At 41.2% G+C, this 17,766-nt stretch overlaps 1 protein-coding gene across 1 annotated transcript in view; it reads left to right on the top strand.

The window, feature by feature from the left end:
- The window catches only part of TMC1 (transmembrane channel like 1), a 382,443-nt gene that overhangs the window by 205,455 nt on the left and 159,222 nt on the right, over positions 1-17,766 (top strand). Inside the window, exons 3-4 of the mRNA XM_032306873.1 lie at positions 3,219-3,296; positions 13,474-13,841. The gene's annotated coding sequence lies outside the window, so the exon portion shown is untranslated. The remainder of the gene's footprint in view (positions 1-3,218; positions 3,297-13,473; positions 13,842-17,766) is intronic.

Genomic DNA, 17,766 nt, shown 5'->3' with positions numbered 1-17,766 from the left:
AAGAACTTATAGGAAGAACTTATAGGATGTCTGTCACGTGCAAGGTAGGTATGCAAAGTGGGGTTCCGGCCTCAATTCACTGAGTAGTAGAGTCAACAGATACGGTACAAAAATTAAGCATCACCATTCTGTGACAGGAGTATAGGGAAGAATGGTGGTTTAGAGGGCATGGTGGTGCACTCTGCAGGCGTGAGAGTAGGGACCTCTACAGGGAAGACTTCCTGATCAGTAGGCTTGACAGGGAGGGGTTCACCAGCTGAGGTAACAGGAACTGTTGGGGGAAATATTTTCAGTGAAGCAAAAAACATGTACAAAAGAAGTACATGAAACAGCTGTGGTAATTGAAGTGGCTAGGTATTCAAAGATTGCAAGGGTTAATCATGAATTCCAAAAATGATGAAACTACAGTTATTAAGGTTTCCAGTTTTCTCTCCCCGTGTGCCTTTGTCCCTTTCCCTCTCCTGCCCTCCATGGAGATCTTTTTCTGTCTCTACAGTTGGAGATATAGGGGAGGGAGGGGGGGGAGAGAGGGCCCGACAGGTGAATGGATGAATAATAATGAGGAGGAGAAGGAGGAGAAACAACTAGTATTTTTTCAGTGTGCCCTTTGGCCAGACCCTAGTCTAAGCATTTTATATGCACTGACTCATGTAATGTTCACGACTACGTGAAGCAGATGTTTTTCCCATTTTACATAGGAGAAAGCTGAAGAACAGAGATTGAACACATTGCTCAAGTTCTCGCAACTTGTCAATGCCAGAGTCAATATTCAGATTCAAGCAGCTTATACTGCTTATATATAAATCATACACACACACACACACACACACACACACATATAGAGATGGTGATATAATTTAATATAAGGAATTGGCTCACATGATTATGGGGCCTGATGAGTCCCAAGCTCTGCAGCTGGCAAGCTGGGGTGCCCAGGGATGGTCTATCTCCCGACGGAAGGCGGGCAGGCTCAAGGCTCAGGAAGGGCCAATGTTTCCCTTTGAGTCTGAAGGTGGCAAAAAACCCATGTCTCAGCTTCAAGGTAGCCAGGCAGAAGGAATTCTCTCTTATTCAGCATTTTTTGTTCTATTTAGACTTTTAACTGATGGGATGAGGCCCACCCATGTTAGGGAAGGCAACTGCTTTATTCAGTCTATTGATTCAAAACATCAGAGAGCAGAAACACCATCCAACACATCCCTGCTCATGTCTGACCAGATGTCTCGGTGCCTGTGGCCCAGTCAAGCTGACACAAAACTATCACAAGGACTAGGGGCGCCTGGGTGGCTCAGTGGGATAAAGCCTCTGCCTTCAGCTCGGGTCACGATCCCAGGGTCCTGGGATTGAGTCCCATATCGGGCTCTCTGCTCGGCAGGGAATCTGCTTCCCTTCCTCTCTCCCTGCCTGCCTCTCTGCCAGCTTGTGATCTGTCTGTCAAATAAATAAGTAAAATCTTTAAAAAAAAAAAAAAAAAAAAAGAGGGGCTAGAACATTTCTTTAGAAGCCATACCAAGGCAAAGGCCACGGGAAGTTAATTCTCATCTGCAGAATGACAAAATTGAAGTAGATGACTTTGAAGCTTCTTCCAGGCCTCAAAGTTCCATTATTTCCTCAATCTGAGGTTTCAAATCTGAGTAAATGGGAGCATTAAGAGAAATAAGTAACAGAAGAAGGTTTGGAGGGAAATGGTATCTTGTTATTTACTAGTCGTGTGGAAAACTACTTATTCACAAGATTTTTAATTCTCCAGGAAACGTTACTGGTATTCTACAAGCAGTTACTGAAACTGCTTGTTTTATTTGCTTTCCTTGTATTGTTGGGGGCATGATTTATTATTAGGTCCTTTGGAGAAAAATTTTTCCTTCAATCAGAAGTACGTGCAAAGGAGCTGGTGCAGCCACTCTGGAGGACAGTATGGCGGGTCCTCAAAAAGTAAACAATAGAGCTGCCCTACAACCCAGCAATTGCACTACTGGGGATTTGCCCAAAAGATACATAGTGATCTGAGGGGACATCTGCACCCCAATGTTTATAGCAGCAATGTCCGCAATAGCCAGATCATGGAAAGAGCCCAGATGTCCATTGACAGATGAATGAGTAAAGAAGATGTGGTTCATATATACAATGGAATATTACTCAGCCATCAGGAAAATAAAATCTTACCATTTGCAATGACATAGATAGACCTAGAGGGTGTTTTCCCAATCAGAGAAAGACAATTATCATATGATTTCACTCAAATATACAATTTAAGAAACAAAACAGAGGAACATAGAGAAAGGAAAGGAAAAATAAAATAAGACGAAATCAGAGGGGCAGACAAACCGTGAGAGACTCTTAACTACAGGAAATAAACAGGGTTGCCAGAGGGAAGGGGTTGGAGGGATGGGGTAACTGTGTGATGGGCATTAAGGCAGGCGTGTGATATAATGAGCACTGGGTGTTGTATGCAGCTGATGAATCACTGAACTCTACCTCTGAAACAATAATACACTATATGTTAATTAACCGAATTTAAATGGAAAAAATAAAAGTACCTGCAAAGGATACAAAGAAGAGGTGGTCAAGGTATGAGTTAAAAATCCTAGACTAGGGGTGCCTAGGTGGCTCAGTGGTTTAAGCCTCTGCCTTCGGCTCAGGTCATGATCTCAGCGTCCTGGGGTCGAGCCCCATATCGGGCTCTCTGCTCAGCAGGGAGCTTGCTTCCCCCTCTCTCTCTATCTGCCTCTCTGCCTACTTGTGATCTCTCTCTGTCAAATAAATAAATAAAATCTTAAAAAAAAAATCCTAGACTTAAAAAAAAATACGTCCTAGACTATACGGTGCTATGGAAGCCAAATGAAGTCAGTCAGGAACGAAAGGATGAGGGCAAGACTGTTTGTTCCAGAGAGGTTAAGACTGATGAGATCGGGAAAAGCCTATCAGATTTGGTGATTAAGATACTGAGCTCGGTTTTTGTTGAGGACTGAAAAGTCACCCAAGCTGAGCAAACGGACTCCTGCTGTTGCCCTGATACGATGACATTGACGTGGATTCAGAAATCAGGGTATGTAAAATGTTTCTATCAGTGTTCAGCAATTTGAGGACTGAGCAGAGGGGGTGGAGGGGCCTGTCTGGTACCTGCGTTTGAAGGTTTAAATGGTGCCAATGGGTTTAAGGATTGCAGCTTGTTAGGAAAAAACAGCATGGACATATCTGACTCTGGGATTTTGTTTCAGAGAGGAGGCAAATGAAGTGAGAAGGCCAGCAGAGGAGTCCGAAGAGGGTTTTCAAAGTGTGATCCGTGTTTCAACTTGGTAAGTATGTCAGAGCCACGCCAGGCTGTGCTGATCTTAATATCTTCCTCTACTAAGTCATCATCGATACTTGACTTTGATCAGCTTCAGTCATTAGGGCTCTAGGCTGGGTATTTTTTGTCCCCACCCCCACCCCCTGGCGCCACTCTCCATCTGTGACCTGGGAGACTGACCTGTCAGGTCAGATAACTTCAGTGAGTTACCTTGTACTCTGGCTTCAGTTTGATTTGGCTGCTAGGGGACACACGTGTGGGACGGGAGGGAGGGAAAATGTGAGGGAGATGTTTATTCCTCTGGTTCCCTTCCTGCAGAGATGTCTCACTCTCTCCCCTTCCGGCCCCCAGGTGGTAAGAACACCCAGCCCCTTAGCCCTTTGTGATTTCTCTGTACTGTGCCACACCTTTGAAATTGCCTGTGTTACTTACTCTGCATATGCTTTACTTCCTCAAATTACCCGAGTTGAATGTTCCATCTGGAGCCTGTCTGACACAAGTTTTATATAAGATTTCATTATAAAAAGTCGTCATCACTAAAAAGATGCTTGGAACCAGTAGGCTAGGACAGAGGTTGGCAAACTTCCTCTAAAGAACCAGATAGTAAATATTTTTGGTTGTGCAGGTCATACAGTATCACACAATGTCCCCCACTCCCAGACCCTGCTGTTTTAGAGAGAAAGCACCCAGGGATGTTAAATAAATAAAGGAGCATGACTGTGTTTCAATAAAACTTTATTTACAAAGATCAGGAGTGGGTTTTCCTTTTGCGCTATACCGGCTGCAGTTTGACGGATCCTAGATCTGTAACAAGCAGTCTTTTGTCCAGTCTGTGAGAGTGGTTCTCAATCTGGGAAGATTTTGCCCCCTAGGGGATGTCTGGCAATGTCTGGGGACATTTTTGATCATCACAGCTGGAGGAAGGGGATACCACTAACTTCTACACAGGGCCACTCCCCACAACAAACAATTACTCTGCCTAAAACACCAGCCTTCCTGAGGTTGAGAAATTTGGTCTTGCGGTTGAGTAGATTGTCAGTTTGCTTACCGTGTCAATGTGACTCAATGAAAAGAATCACAGAATTAATTCTATAGCTGTTTTTTTTTTTTTCCTGGCTCCAATTTCAACGTTCTTTTACAGTACTTCTTAGAAAACAGATACACTGCGTTTAAAGGAAATGTGATGGTGTCCTCACCAAATTTTTCATCCCTCAAATCATTAGGCATATTAATCTACCTTAACTTAATCTTCTTGCTCCTAAGTGTCTTTTGGATAGGTAGTGAAAGTGTTTATGCCTCTTTGAGCCAAATTGTATCTATGTATCCGGAAGCTTTGTCTTGGATTTCCTTGGCTTGCTAGTGAAGAGTAAGGCCACCTGGTGAAAGGGTTACATTTGGTCCAAAGGAATAATTATGAACGTGGTGTAAGTTTGTAGGTGGGTGGCGGTCAGGCAGAACAGTGGAGCCTGAGAAAGAAGGTGTGTTGTCTTTGTGTGCAAGTCAGCGGGTGGGCTAGTGGAGAGAGAGGCCATTAATGAAGGTCTCTAGAGTTAGGAGAGGTGGGCTGTTTTATTCACAGGGAAAGGGAAGGAAAATGACATTTGGGAAAATGAATGGTTGGGAAAGGGATATCAGAGGAATGTGGTCCTGAGCTGGTTCTTACCATTATAATCATCCAGGCCTCTGTGTTTCAGACTGACCACCTTAACATTTCAAAAGCAGAGGGAGGGATAAATCTGACATGACTTATTGTACTGTGAGTTTTAAATGAACCTATGTATTATCCCCAAACTACTAAACCAGAGCAGAATTGCGACCTTTGTATTCCTTGAACTGAACTGATACTTCTTTTGGCTAATGTCCTTGTTTAATGACAGAACACAGATTTTGCCCTCCCCCCGCCATTGTCAATTAGTGGACAAGTTGAAGACAAGGACACATGAGTTCTGTGTCTGGGTGACATCATAATTTTGATCAGGGGAACAGCCTGGCAGTGGCCTTGAAGAGATGCTTAAGTTTTGGAAATCACTTTTTTATTGCAACCAAAGCTATTAGGTTTAAAGGTCCATAAAGATGAGATAAACAGTCATGAAGGCCTTTGAAATTCATGCACAGTGTGTTAAAGGATTTAATCATTGTCCCTTCAATATGGTGATGGCAAAGCCATGTCCATACACTGGCAAAAATCAAATCATAGTCTGCTTAATGGGGAACAAAAATTTGGAGAACAGTGGATGAGCTGTTACTTATATGTGATACCAGAGTTACTTTTGCAAACTCTTCAAGGGAACGCCTTGACTTTAGCATCCTGCAGTGGAAAACAGCCATATATCTTTTTATTCTTAAAATTAATTTTAGAGCTCCTGTTTTCCTGGTGGGCACTTTTATCATTGCCTAATTTGTAGACTGACAATCCTTATAAGATCGTAAGATCAAACTCTAAGACCAGTTTAGACTAATTCTGACCCTGAATATGAATGGAAGAAATACAAGCTCTCATGCAACCAAATTGAGCCAATGTATTAACACACAATTTAATCTAAAATCCTGGCTGGTATTGGTATCTCCTATGTGCCAGGCAATATACTAAACAGTTTACATGGTTTAGTATTTTAATTCTCCTGATTAGCCCAGGGGTATGTACCGTGACTGTCACCCTCATTTTACAGATGGAGAACCCTGAGGTATGAAGGCATTACATCATTATCTCAACATCACACAGGAAGTGTTGCTGTTGGAGTTTGCACACTGGCAATTTAATTTCACAGCCTATACTTAACCACTTTTTTTATACTGCTTTCCTCCTCTATGCTTTTGGCAGTGAATATGAGAAGGTAATTTTGAGGGCATTATGGTAAGTTAGATTTTAATAATCCAGTAATAAATTATCCGTCTATAGTATAAACAAGCTCTTTGGTTTTGTGTCAGTAAAATGAGGATTGTTCTGAGTGGTTTCTAAAGTGTCTTTTCTACTCTTAGCGGAATTCCAAGATAGTGTGATAGACTTTTTAAAATCATATCCTTCAATCAAATGGTCATCCTTTTGGTATTAAATTATTTGGAATAGACACTTTCCAAATTTGGAATAGTTTCCCAGTTCTTCTTTGACTTCATTGGTTTAGATGTTTAGATGGAAATAGAAATTCCACAGCAAAAAGGGAGACTATCATATAAATCATTCCTCTTTGTGAAAGGGGTGTTTGGCAGGTATAGACAATTAACAGAATTTTGGAACTGTAAAGGGCCATGATCTAACCCATTCACATGACAGATGAGGAAGCTGAAATCCAGAGAGGTTCAGGAACATGTCCAAATTCACAAGGCCAGCTCAGAGTAGAGCTCGCTACACTTGTCTAGATCCAGATCTCAGGCCCCTCCTAGCACATCACAATCGATCACTTCTGCCTTCATTTCGTCAAGTTATGAAAAGCCACAGCCTATTTTAGTCTGGGTGTTCTAGAGAGATCTTCTAGAGAGATCTGAGTTTGAATCTCAGCTCCACTGCTTATTAGGTGTGAAACATTGGGGAAAGGTAAAATGAAAATGTGTGTGTGTGCATGTGTGTGCGTGTGTGGGCCTGTTTATGTTTCTATTTCTATTTCTATTTCTATTTCTATATAATGCCCAGGGTTTATATGTAATGTTTAGGATCATCAGACTGAACCTCAGAGCTGAGTATGGACCTACAATGGGGGCTGCATTAGTACTAAGCAAAGTATCTGTAATTGTTGAATAAGAACATATGGGAAAAGAGATCAACCTACTTTGTAATTGAGACCAAGTGATGGACTGAAGCTGGTCTGCTGCGGTTTTCAGTCAGTTGAATAGTGTTAAGTGGTGAGAAATCAAACCATAAGAAGGGCACAGGAGGGTGGGGGGAACCAGAGTCCAAGGAACCTGTCCCCCTTCCTCCCAAATCAGTACAATGGTCACAATGAAGGGAATGGCGCCACTTTAGGAAGGTCATTATTATTATCTGTCAAGTTAAATTAGTGTTGTTGAATTCAGCGTTCTTAGCATTGTAAGCCTGTTTACTTTGAGTTTGTCAAGTTTTCTAGTTTTTTTATATAAGAACTGCAGTCATAAGTAGCTTATGTCTCATTTTGTATTACATATTTAAGCAACATTATATACAAGATTAAGCATGAAATTAGAGAAATAAAGGGTGTTATTTTTTTCAAGAACTATTCTTACTTTTTTTTTTCTGGGCATGAAAAATGCTTGCTTGTCCAGTATGAGTAAAGAAAAACATAAAAATGTAAAATTAAAGAAATTAGTAAAAACTCTATTATCATAGGTTGGGATTTGAAACCATCACCATAAATTCATAATGCTAGGGCACCTGGGTAGCTCATTCAGTTAAGCGTTTGCTTCAGCTCAAGTCGTGATCTCAGGGGTCCAGGGTCGAGTTCTGCATCGGGCTACTTGCTCAGCAGTGAGCCTGCTTCTCCCTCTGCCTGCCGCTCCTCCTGCTTGTGCTCTCTCTCTCTAAAACAAACAAATGAATAAAAGAAAATAAATTTATTTTAGAGAGAGATAGCATGAGAGAGCTAGGGGAGGAAGGGGAAGAGAGAGAGAATCTTTCAAGCAGACCCCCCACTGAGTGTGGAGCCCCCCGAGGGGCTCAGTCTCACAACCCATTAGATCATGACCTGAACTGCAACCAAGAGTCAGAGGCTCAACCAGCTGAACTACCCAGGGACCCCCAAAATAACAGTTCTTAATTCACAGTAATGTGAATGTAATCACATCATAGATGTTCATAGCAGCATTGTTAAAAATCCTAGAAACCATCTAAATCTTAGAAAATAATATGTACTCACATGAGAATGTCATTTAAACCTTGTTGTACAAAAATAATTCATGATTTAGAAAATGTTTAAGATACATGATTAAGTAAAAATACAGGTTATAAAATATCATGCCTATAGTATATTTCAGTTTGGCCAAAATAATATATGTATAAATATGGAGAGAAAGAAAGGTGGATGAACACACAGTGAAATCACTATATCTGTGTGGCAGGATTATAAGTGATTTTATTTATCTTCTCTTTGTTTTCCAATTTTCTATAGTTAGCATGAATAATTTTGTATTTCCTAAATATAAAAAAAATAATGTAACAAACTTTTTAAAGATTTTTATCTATTTTTAAAATTTCTTTTCCAGAAATCATTGTTTATGCACCACACCCAGTGCTCCATGCAATACATGCCCTCCTTAATACCCACCACAGGCTCACACAACCTCCCACCCCCTGCCCCTCTAAAACCCTCAGATTGTTTTTCAGAGTCCACAGTCTCTCATGGTTCATCTCCACCTCCAGTTTCCCCCATCTCACTTCTCTCCATCTCCCCATGTCCTCTGTGTTATTCCTTATGCTCCACAAATAAGCGAAACCATATGATAATTGACTCTCTCTGCTTGACTTATTTCACTCAGCATAATCTCTTCCAGTCCCGTCCATGTTGATACAAAAGTTGGGTATTCATCCTTTCTGATGGACCGCATAATACTCCATAGTATATATAGTATACATAGTATATATGGACTTCTTTATCCATTTGTCTGTTGAAGGGCATCTTGGTTTTTTCCACAAAGAACCATTGGTGACTGTGGCCATTGCTGCTATGAACATTGGGGTACAGATGGCCCTTCTTTTCACGACATCTGTATCTTTGGGTTAAATACCCAGTAGTGCAATTGCAGGGTCATAAGGTAGCTCAATTTTTAAATTTTGGAGGAATCTCTACACTGTTTTTCAAGGCGGCTGCACCAACTTGCATTCCCATCAACAGTGTAAGAGGGTTCCACTTTCTCCACATCCTCTGCAATACATGTTGTTTACTGTCTTGTTAATTTTGGCCATTCTAACTGGTGTAAGATGGTATCTCCATGTGGTTTTGATTTAAATCTCATTGATGGCTAATGATGATGAACGTTTTTTCATGTGTCTGTTAGTCGTTTGTAATGTCTTCTTTGGAGAAGTGTCTGTGCATGTCTTCTGCCCATTTTTTGATGTGATTATCTGTTTTGTGTGTGTTGAGTTTGAGGAGTTCTTTATAGATCTTGGATATCAACCCTGTGTCTGTAGTGTCATTTGCAAATATCTTCTCCCATTCCGTGGGTTGCCTCTTTGTTTTGTTGACTGTTTCCTTTGCTGTGCAGAAGCTTTTGATCTCGATGAAGTCCCCAAAGTTCATTTTCACTATATTTTGAAAGAAGTTGCTGTGGCCGATGTCGAAGAGGTTAATGCCTGGGTTCTCCTCTAGGATTCTGATGGATTCCTGCCTCATGCTGAGGTCTTTTATCCATTTTGAGTTTATCTTTGTGTACGGTGTAAGAGAATGGTCGAGTTTCATTCTTCTACATATAGCTGTCCAATTTTCCCAGCACCATTTATTGAAGAGACTGTCTTTTTTCTACTGTATGTTTTTTCCTGCTTTGTGGAAGATTATTTGACCATAGAGTTGAGGGTCCATGTCTGGGCTCTCTACTCTGTTCTACTGGTCTGTGTGTCTGTTTTTATGCCAGTACCATGCTGTCTTGGTGATCACAGATTTGTAGTAAAGCTTGAAATGAGGCAACACGATGCCCCCAGTTTTGTTTTTCTTTTTCAACATTTCCTTAGCAATTCGGGGTCTCTTCTGGTTCCATACAAATTTTAGGATTGTTTGTTCCAGCTCTTTGAAAAAGGCAGATGGAATTTTGATCAGAATTGCATTGAAAGTGTAGATTGTTCTACAAAGTAGAGACATTTTAACAATGTTTATTCTTCTAATCCATGAGCATGGGAAAAAAATAAAAATTTTTTAAAAACAATAGCATATGAATGGAAAGATATATTATTTTTCAGAGTAGAGATAATACCTGTTTTTTGATACCTGGAGTAAGAAACTACTGATCTAGGTAAACATTTTAAATTTAAATTTAATTAAATTAAATTTTTAAAAAGATTTTATTTATTTGACAGAGAGAGACACAGCTAGAGAGGGAACACAAGTAGGAGGAGTGGGAGAGGGAGAAACAGGCTTCCTGCAGAGCAGGGAGCCCAACATGGGGCTCTATCACAGGACCCTGGGATCATGACCTGAGCTAAAGGTAGGTGTTTAACAACATCTACCCAGGGTAGATGTCACCCAGGTGCCCCAACTATTTTAAATTTAAAGATGAGCAAAGGAGACCCGCCAAAATTGAGGTGACTTGCCCAAGAAGACCATCTTTACCAAGCAAAACAAAGAAAAAAATCAAAAGTAGAATATGTGGTTCTAGTTTTAAAATTATATCTGTATTACTTTGAAGTTAACCTATATTCATATTTGTGTGCACACATCTTTTTGCTTATCTCCCAGAGCTAGAGGAAAATGGCCAGATTTGGAACAAGTGAATGTTCCATGGCCTGACGAGCAAGTGACGGAAGATTGACCTCCAAGATACTCAAGGTCTGGTTCATGTAGATTTATAGTGGTTGTCTTGCACCTCAAGAGGTATTTTCAATGCATTGGTGTAACTAGCCGGCAATTCAGCATTTCAGAGAAATTCAGCCTTGCAGGGGGATCTTCTCAAAAGTCTCCAAGTGATTTCCAAGGAGACTGACACCATCAATCAACAGTCCTGAGTCAGCCAAGGCAAGTCCTTTGGCATAGGATGGAATGCGTGAGTGTTTATACCAGGCATTTTAAATTCATTTTCAGCTGACTCAAAACATAAACCGAAAGTATTTGCGGGGCAACAGAATATAATCAATCACAATTTAGGGCACAGAGAAGAGAAACACCCAATGGGGAACAGGAAAGAAACCTGAGTGGGGAAATTATCTAATGAAGCTTCCCTAACTTTGCATTCAGAGAGTTTTATTCTGCCCCCTGTGTCTGTTTTCTCATCTTATCAGACCTGAGTTCTGCTCTGATTTTCTTTTGATGTGGGCTGAGCTGAGCATGCAACAGAAAGCAAAAATAAAGGTCTCACAAAAAGCCAACAGTCATTGCCAGGGTCTGGGAAAAGGAGTGTGGGGCAGGACTGCTTAATGAGTAGGGTCTCCTTTCGGGGTGATGAAAATGCTCTGGAAGTAGATGGTGGTTATGGTTGAAAACACTATGAATATGCAACTTACCACTGGATTTTACACTTTAAAGTGTGAAAATGGGGTATTTTATGTTATGTGAGTTTTACCATAAGAAAAAAAAATCAAGGCCTCAAATGCATTGCACTAGGGAGAATGATATGAGGAGGGCTGGGAGGTGATGGCCTCAAGGCTGTGGGAGGGAGATGGAGAGGGAACTAGGGGTTAGAGAGACCAGGCTGGAAGCAGTGGGACTTCTGGCTCAGACCTGAGTCCTGATTTTCTTTGATTCATTGATTTCCTTTGATTCATCGATTTTTAGTTTTCTTAGCACTACTTCAGCTTCTAATTAAGTTCACGCAAGATTTATACAGATGTCATAAGCAGGCTGTCTGATAGTCTAATGTAGCTTATAGTTTTTTTCCCTGAGTATGTTTTGTTTTATTTTATTCTGTTCTGTTTCATTTTATTTCATTTCATTTTACATAAATTCCTTTAGGTGTGTCCCCCAAGGATCCCTATTATTTCATATTATTCCTGCTTCAATAATTTATGATACCTGCCTGAAAAATGAAAACATTTGTGTCTGCAACACCTGATTATTTATTTATTTATTTTTTAAAAATTTAAAAAAGATTTATTTATTTTAGAGAGACAGACAGAGAGCACAAGGTGGGGAGGGGGGCAGCGCAGAGGGAGAAACAAACTCCCCACTGAGCAGGGAGCCTGATGTGGGACGCGGGCTCCATCCCAGGACCCTGAGATCATGACCTGAGCTGAAGGCAGATGCTTAACTGACCCAGCCACCCAAGTGCCCCTGAAACATCTGATTTTTTAGGAGCTTATGCATGCAGAGTGCAATGCTAGATAGAGTTTACCAAAATGGACCCTTGCTTCAAGGAGTCTTAGGATGAAGACAGTGCAAATGGTTTATTACAACTTGGGCAGGGTAACTGCCCGAATGCTAACGCAAAGTAAGTATATTGGAAACAAAGACAAATGCAAAGATCATGTAATATTTGATTGCCTTCCACTTCTGCTCGCTGCATTGAGAGTTTATTTCAGCGAAAGCAGTTAAAGAAGACAAATGGTATTAGTTAAGAAGCTGGAAAGAAATACCATCAAATCTGTAACTAATAGTAGTTGGGGCTTAACATTTTATTGTAACACACTTTTAGCTTGGACGCGAGAAGTGTTTTCCATCCTTAATGAAAACAGCTTTGGCAAAATGAAAAATATATATGATTGGATTTTTAGCAATCGAACAGCAATGCTCTCAGGAAATAAAACTCTTGTTTATTGTCTCCTCCTGCGTGCTTATTTACTTACTGATCTTCTCAGCAACCCTGCGGGTTAGTGTGTCAGAGGAGAACCTTGCCATCAGTGAGGGGACATCTTGAACATTTCCCGATTTCAATTCCAAAAAGCAGACATGGCTTTTTGGCTTTCTTGAATCACATTTCTTTCAAGAATCAGTATTACTTGTATATTGTATTATATTACTTGATATTAATATATTACTTGATACTTATTACTTGATATTTTCATGTTTCATTTAAAAAACATTTCCCCCTATTAGAATTTTAGGTTTACCTCTGCTTTGATAGCCATTTGAATAAACAAACAAACGGAAATTACCTTAGTGAGACTCCAAAGAACATGAGTAGAGAAGAGAAGCTGGCCATGCTACGTTAGCTCACTCACTGTCAAGCATTTGTTCCAGAAGATCACACTCCTACAAGTGCCGAGACTGTGCTTATTCTTTATATATTCATATTCTACCGGAGTGAACATAAATTTGCACAGCATGATAAAGAAGCTTTGTTATTCTATATCCAAAGATTTTAAAAGTTTGAATCTCTGGACTCAGTAATTCTGCTTCCTGGAATTTATCCTAAGGAACATAATCATAAGATAGCCACAAGAAAATTATGCAAATGCTAACAATAGTTTCAGCTAGAACAATAATGTAGCTACAATAATAGTTTTAGTTTTAGTTAGAACTTGCAAGGTGCCGGTTAGCAGAGTATTGTCTCTGAGCTGAAAATTCATCCTTTGTCTTGCTTTGTGTTAATGGAGCGAAGTCTAATCGGGAATTTTTTTTTTTTTTTTTTTTGGCCAGCCAGCTGGATAGACGGTTTCATCAATAGAGGGCGCTGTAAGAAGTGGTTGCTGGAAGACACTTTTAGGTTTCATTCTCCAGGCAGAGGCTGTGAGAGCCCAGTAGCAGTATTAAGGAGGAACTTGAGCTGCACCCTCGGGCCATTTCTCCCGATCAGAGACTTCTTCCGAGCATTTTCATCCTTCTGTGCCCACCGGCAATCATTGGCCATTTCTGTAGAGCACCTTGGGCTCGAGGCACAGCGGAAGACGGGACCAGCTTCTACTCAACCCCACTCAGCCGCAACGATGAATTGCCTTTACAGCCAAGCTCCAGCCTCGGCTTTCATGATAATGAATGCATTACTACACTTCCTTTGCCGTCACAAGGTAAGTTGGTTTTGGGCGATATTGCAAGGGACACCATATTTTTTTTAATTTTTCTTTTTTATGCGAGTGTTGTTGACATGCAATGTTACATTAGTTTCAGGCGTGCCAGGTAGTGATATGAGAAGTTTATTTATTTATATTTTTAAGGGATGCCATATGGATGCATCAGATAATTCTGTAGCACTCAGTACCCTTGGATGGTGGTGTTGGTAGACGCACTGGAAGGAAGAGAAGGCAAATGGATATCCAGTGTACGTGTTGATTTGGGTAAGGACAAATTGCTAGCTGCTGTCAAGAGAGTTGGGTTCTGATATAATTAATATTCTGTCGGGTGGCTTGGTGAGTTTTCCCCGAAGAATGATGCTATGTCAAGGGCTTGGCATCAGACTCTCTTGCTAACAGGTTGGGAACCCAGCAGTGGGAGCGCGTTCAGCGCCGGTGGCCTCAATTGCAGCACTATGACCACTGTGCGTGGGCTTCTGGCATAGGCCCTGGGATGTCTGAAGAGGGGGCTAGCTAAGAGTCATGGTATAAGTCATCCTATGCACATGGTTATGGAGGGTCTCCTCCGTGGTGTATGCTCCTCCGTGGGCATTAATGTGACCGGCTTTTTTTTTTCATTCCCATAATTTCATCCACATACCTCTTTTCTAGACTTCCTATTCTCTGGTCATCACATCTTTTTTCCTTGGAATGTGCACAAAGGCCATGTATGTAATACACAAGGCTAGTTTAGAAAAGACCTTGCTGGTTTCTTGGGAAATGCTTGTTCTGGGACCTGCCAGTGCTCTTCAGTTCAAGTTCATCAGGAACACCTTTGTAGTTAAACAGGTTACATTTATTACGTGTAGCAAGGAAGAATGAACGTCATGGGAACTGTGAGGTGTTTCAGGAAGAAGGTGTTAGAAAGGACCCATTATAGAATTTGGGATTTGGTTGGGTGATTGGAGGAAGGTTTAAGGAAGCATAGATTTGGGAGATCCTGGGTGGCTCAGTTAAGTGTCTGCCTTTGGCTCAGGTTGTGCAGGGATCAAGCCCCTGGTTACCCCGGTTAATCAGGGCTCCCTTTTAGCAGGCAGTTTGCGTCTCCCTATTTCTCTGCGCCTCCCTCTGCTTGTGTGCGCGCGCGCTCTCTCTCTGTCAAATAAAATCTTAAAAAAAAAAAAAAAAAGCCATAGATTCGGTCCAGACTGGATGTTTTCAGAAAGTGGGGTTAATTCTATGGTCAGATATTTTATAGATGTTATAGTGGCATTTTACCTGTGCTTAAACAACTTTATGAAGCGGTCTTATTTTATCTTGTGGTCTCAGAGTAACCTTGTCTGAGGTCAGTATTCTATGAGATTGTTTATGTCCAGCTGGAGAATAATGTAGCCTGGCTGTGGATGTCAGATCAGTTCTGAACATGAGGACATCGCTTCCAAATACGAGTTCTTTTTCAGAGCTCTCAACTGTCAGGTTGGAAGCTTGGCCATGTAGACGAGTCTCCACATGGACTGATCACGTACGTACATGTAGAGAGAAATGGTCCAGAATTTAAGACTTCAGCTATTCAGATCTTCCAACCTGGGTGATAGACATGTGAATGAAGAAGACTTTGAGATGATCTCAGCCCCAGCCTTGTCTGGTCACAAATGCTGAGACCTCAGAGCATTGAGAACTGGCTAGCTGAGCCCAGTTGACCTCCAGATTCAGGAGTAGAACACTGTCAGGAATTTGTACCACTATTTTGAGGAGATTTGTATAGCAATAGATAACTGATAGAGTTGTCCTGTAAACAGCTCTATAGGCCTGGTGCTCAGGAGAGAGATTTGGCCTTGTGGTATAGGTTAGGAAGTCCTTTAGCAAGGAAAAAGCACTTGAAGTCATTGGAACTGATGAAGTCACTGGGGAAATAATGTACATTGAGAAGGGAAAAAAAAGGCCTAATGATAGCACCATTAGTAATAACAGTGAAGGGATCAAAAAGAAAGAAGCATTTGCAGGAGACCAAGAAGGAGTAGATCAGGTGATAAAGATGACATCCAAGAGAGATGATGTCAAGGAAGTCAAGACTGAGTGGTTCCAGAAAGAAGGGTGTTTGCCACAGAATCAAGTGCTGTGGCTGGAGATCAAATAAGACAAGGATGAAAGGAGTCTTTGAGTTTAGCAACAATGGGTTTACCTTGGTAGCAAAAGTAGGTTCCAGGAGGTCGGGGTCAGGGAGTGGTGGGGCCAGGAGTGATGCCGGCAGAATCCACATTGTAGAGTTATGTCTTGAACCCTACAGTTTCACAAGAGCATTGATAGATTATATCTTTACGTATATTTAGTGTTACGCTTTAACCTGTAGTTTCTAGTTACAAATATGTTATTCTGTGTGTTGCTGCATGTCTGTTATTATAAGCAATTCAAATATCCTATTGTTTATTTCTCTTACAATTAAAATAGTTTATCATTTAAAATAGTAACCTCCACTCAGTGTTCACTGGCGCCTTGTCATTACTTCAGAAAAACAATTTCAGTTTAAAAGTTATAAACTCTTGAGGCATCTCTGCGGGAGGACTAGCTTACTTTTGCCAGAGAAGTCTGGGGAAAATGACTCTAGTCATAGCCTGCTAATTCATGGCCTGATTGTCATGGCTTCCATTCCAGTTCACCCTCCTGGGAGGCTGGATTGGGACCTTGCTTATCCAAGTGGGGGGTCAAGGCCCCCTTTGGTGACAGTGAATGAGTTGCCAGAGTTGTGGAGAGAAATTCTTCCCAGTTCAACCTGTAAGTTGATGTTGCTATAGTGGCCTCATGTGGCTCCCCTGAGCCTCTTTTTCACCTCTTTTAAGGGGAAATCTTACCCCATCTTTTTTGTTATTTGCTCATGGCTTTCTTTTCACAGATGTGTGGGCGCAAGCACTATGATGAAGACTTTATTTATTTTATTTTATTTTTTAGATTTTATTTATTTATTTGAGACAGAGAGAATGAGCAGGGGAGGAGCAGAGGGAGAGGAAGAAGCAGACTCCCCACTGAGCAGGGAGCCCGGCACAGGGACTCCATCCCAGGACCCTGAGATCATGACCTGAACTGAAGGCAGATGCTTAACTGACTGAGCCACCCGGGTGCCCGGGAGTCAGGACTTCAAATGAAGAGTTTACAGTTCAAAGGACTTGAAATTCATATGTCAGATGTCACTTTCAAGTGAGGCTCTACACATGGACAGTACACAATAAGCAGATTTGGAGGATGACATGTAGGGTACATTTGAAACTCCTGTTGCATTCCTCAGCTACACTTGCTGGAGCATTTTATAACCTTGTAAATATCACCATAGAGTACACTGTAGTACTTAAAAACATTCCTTTGTTAGAGGCAAAATCTACTGTTATTTTTGAAAGCCATTTTTGGCATTTCTTCTTATGTTGGAATGCCAGAAACCTCTAAAATGGAAAATTCCTGGCCATTTCTCAGCATCTGAGAAGGCCTGCGGCAATAACTTTGACTCTCCGTGGAAGGAATTCTGGGGTGTGGAGGATGACCTCCTGAATGCTCAGAAGGATTTGAAAAGGTAGAAAGAAAGCGCTGTGTATGGAGCCCGTGTTTACGCCATGTACTGTACTAGGGGCTTCGTAGTTTACATTGAATCATGTGTGGTATGAAGCTGAAAACACACAGGGCTGGGGGAAAGGGTCTGAGCTGTCATCAGAAGAGAAACCGTGGCATGTGGGACATAAAACCAGCTTGTGATGGGGGTTGGGTTAAGGTAGGGGAAGAAGATTTTGGCAAATTCATTCTGCACAAGTACTTGTGTTATCCTCACTTAGGCGGTCTTTGTGACTTTTTCTCTGGGTTCATCTGGTTGGCAGATGGATGAAAATGTCTTTTAGCCCTAAGGAAGGCACACAGGAGGCATGAATCATGGCTGTTTGATAAATAAAAGAAACTGAGCTTC

Source organism: Mustela erminea, chromosome 12, assembly GCF_009829155.1.
Source record: "Mustela erminea isolate mMusErm1 chromosome 12, mMusErm1.Pri, whole genome shotgun sequence".
NCBI classification, from domain to species: Eukaryota; Metazoa; Chordata; class Mammalia; order Carnivora; family Mustelidae; genus Mustela; species Mustela erminea.
Note: the sequence above shows the minus strand (reverse complement) of the source record. Positions and strands in the feature narration are given on the sequence as shown.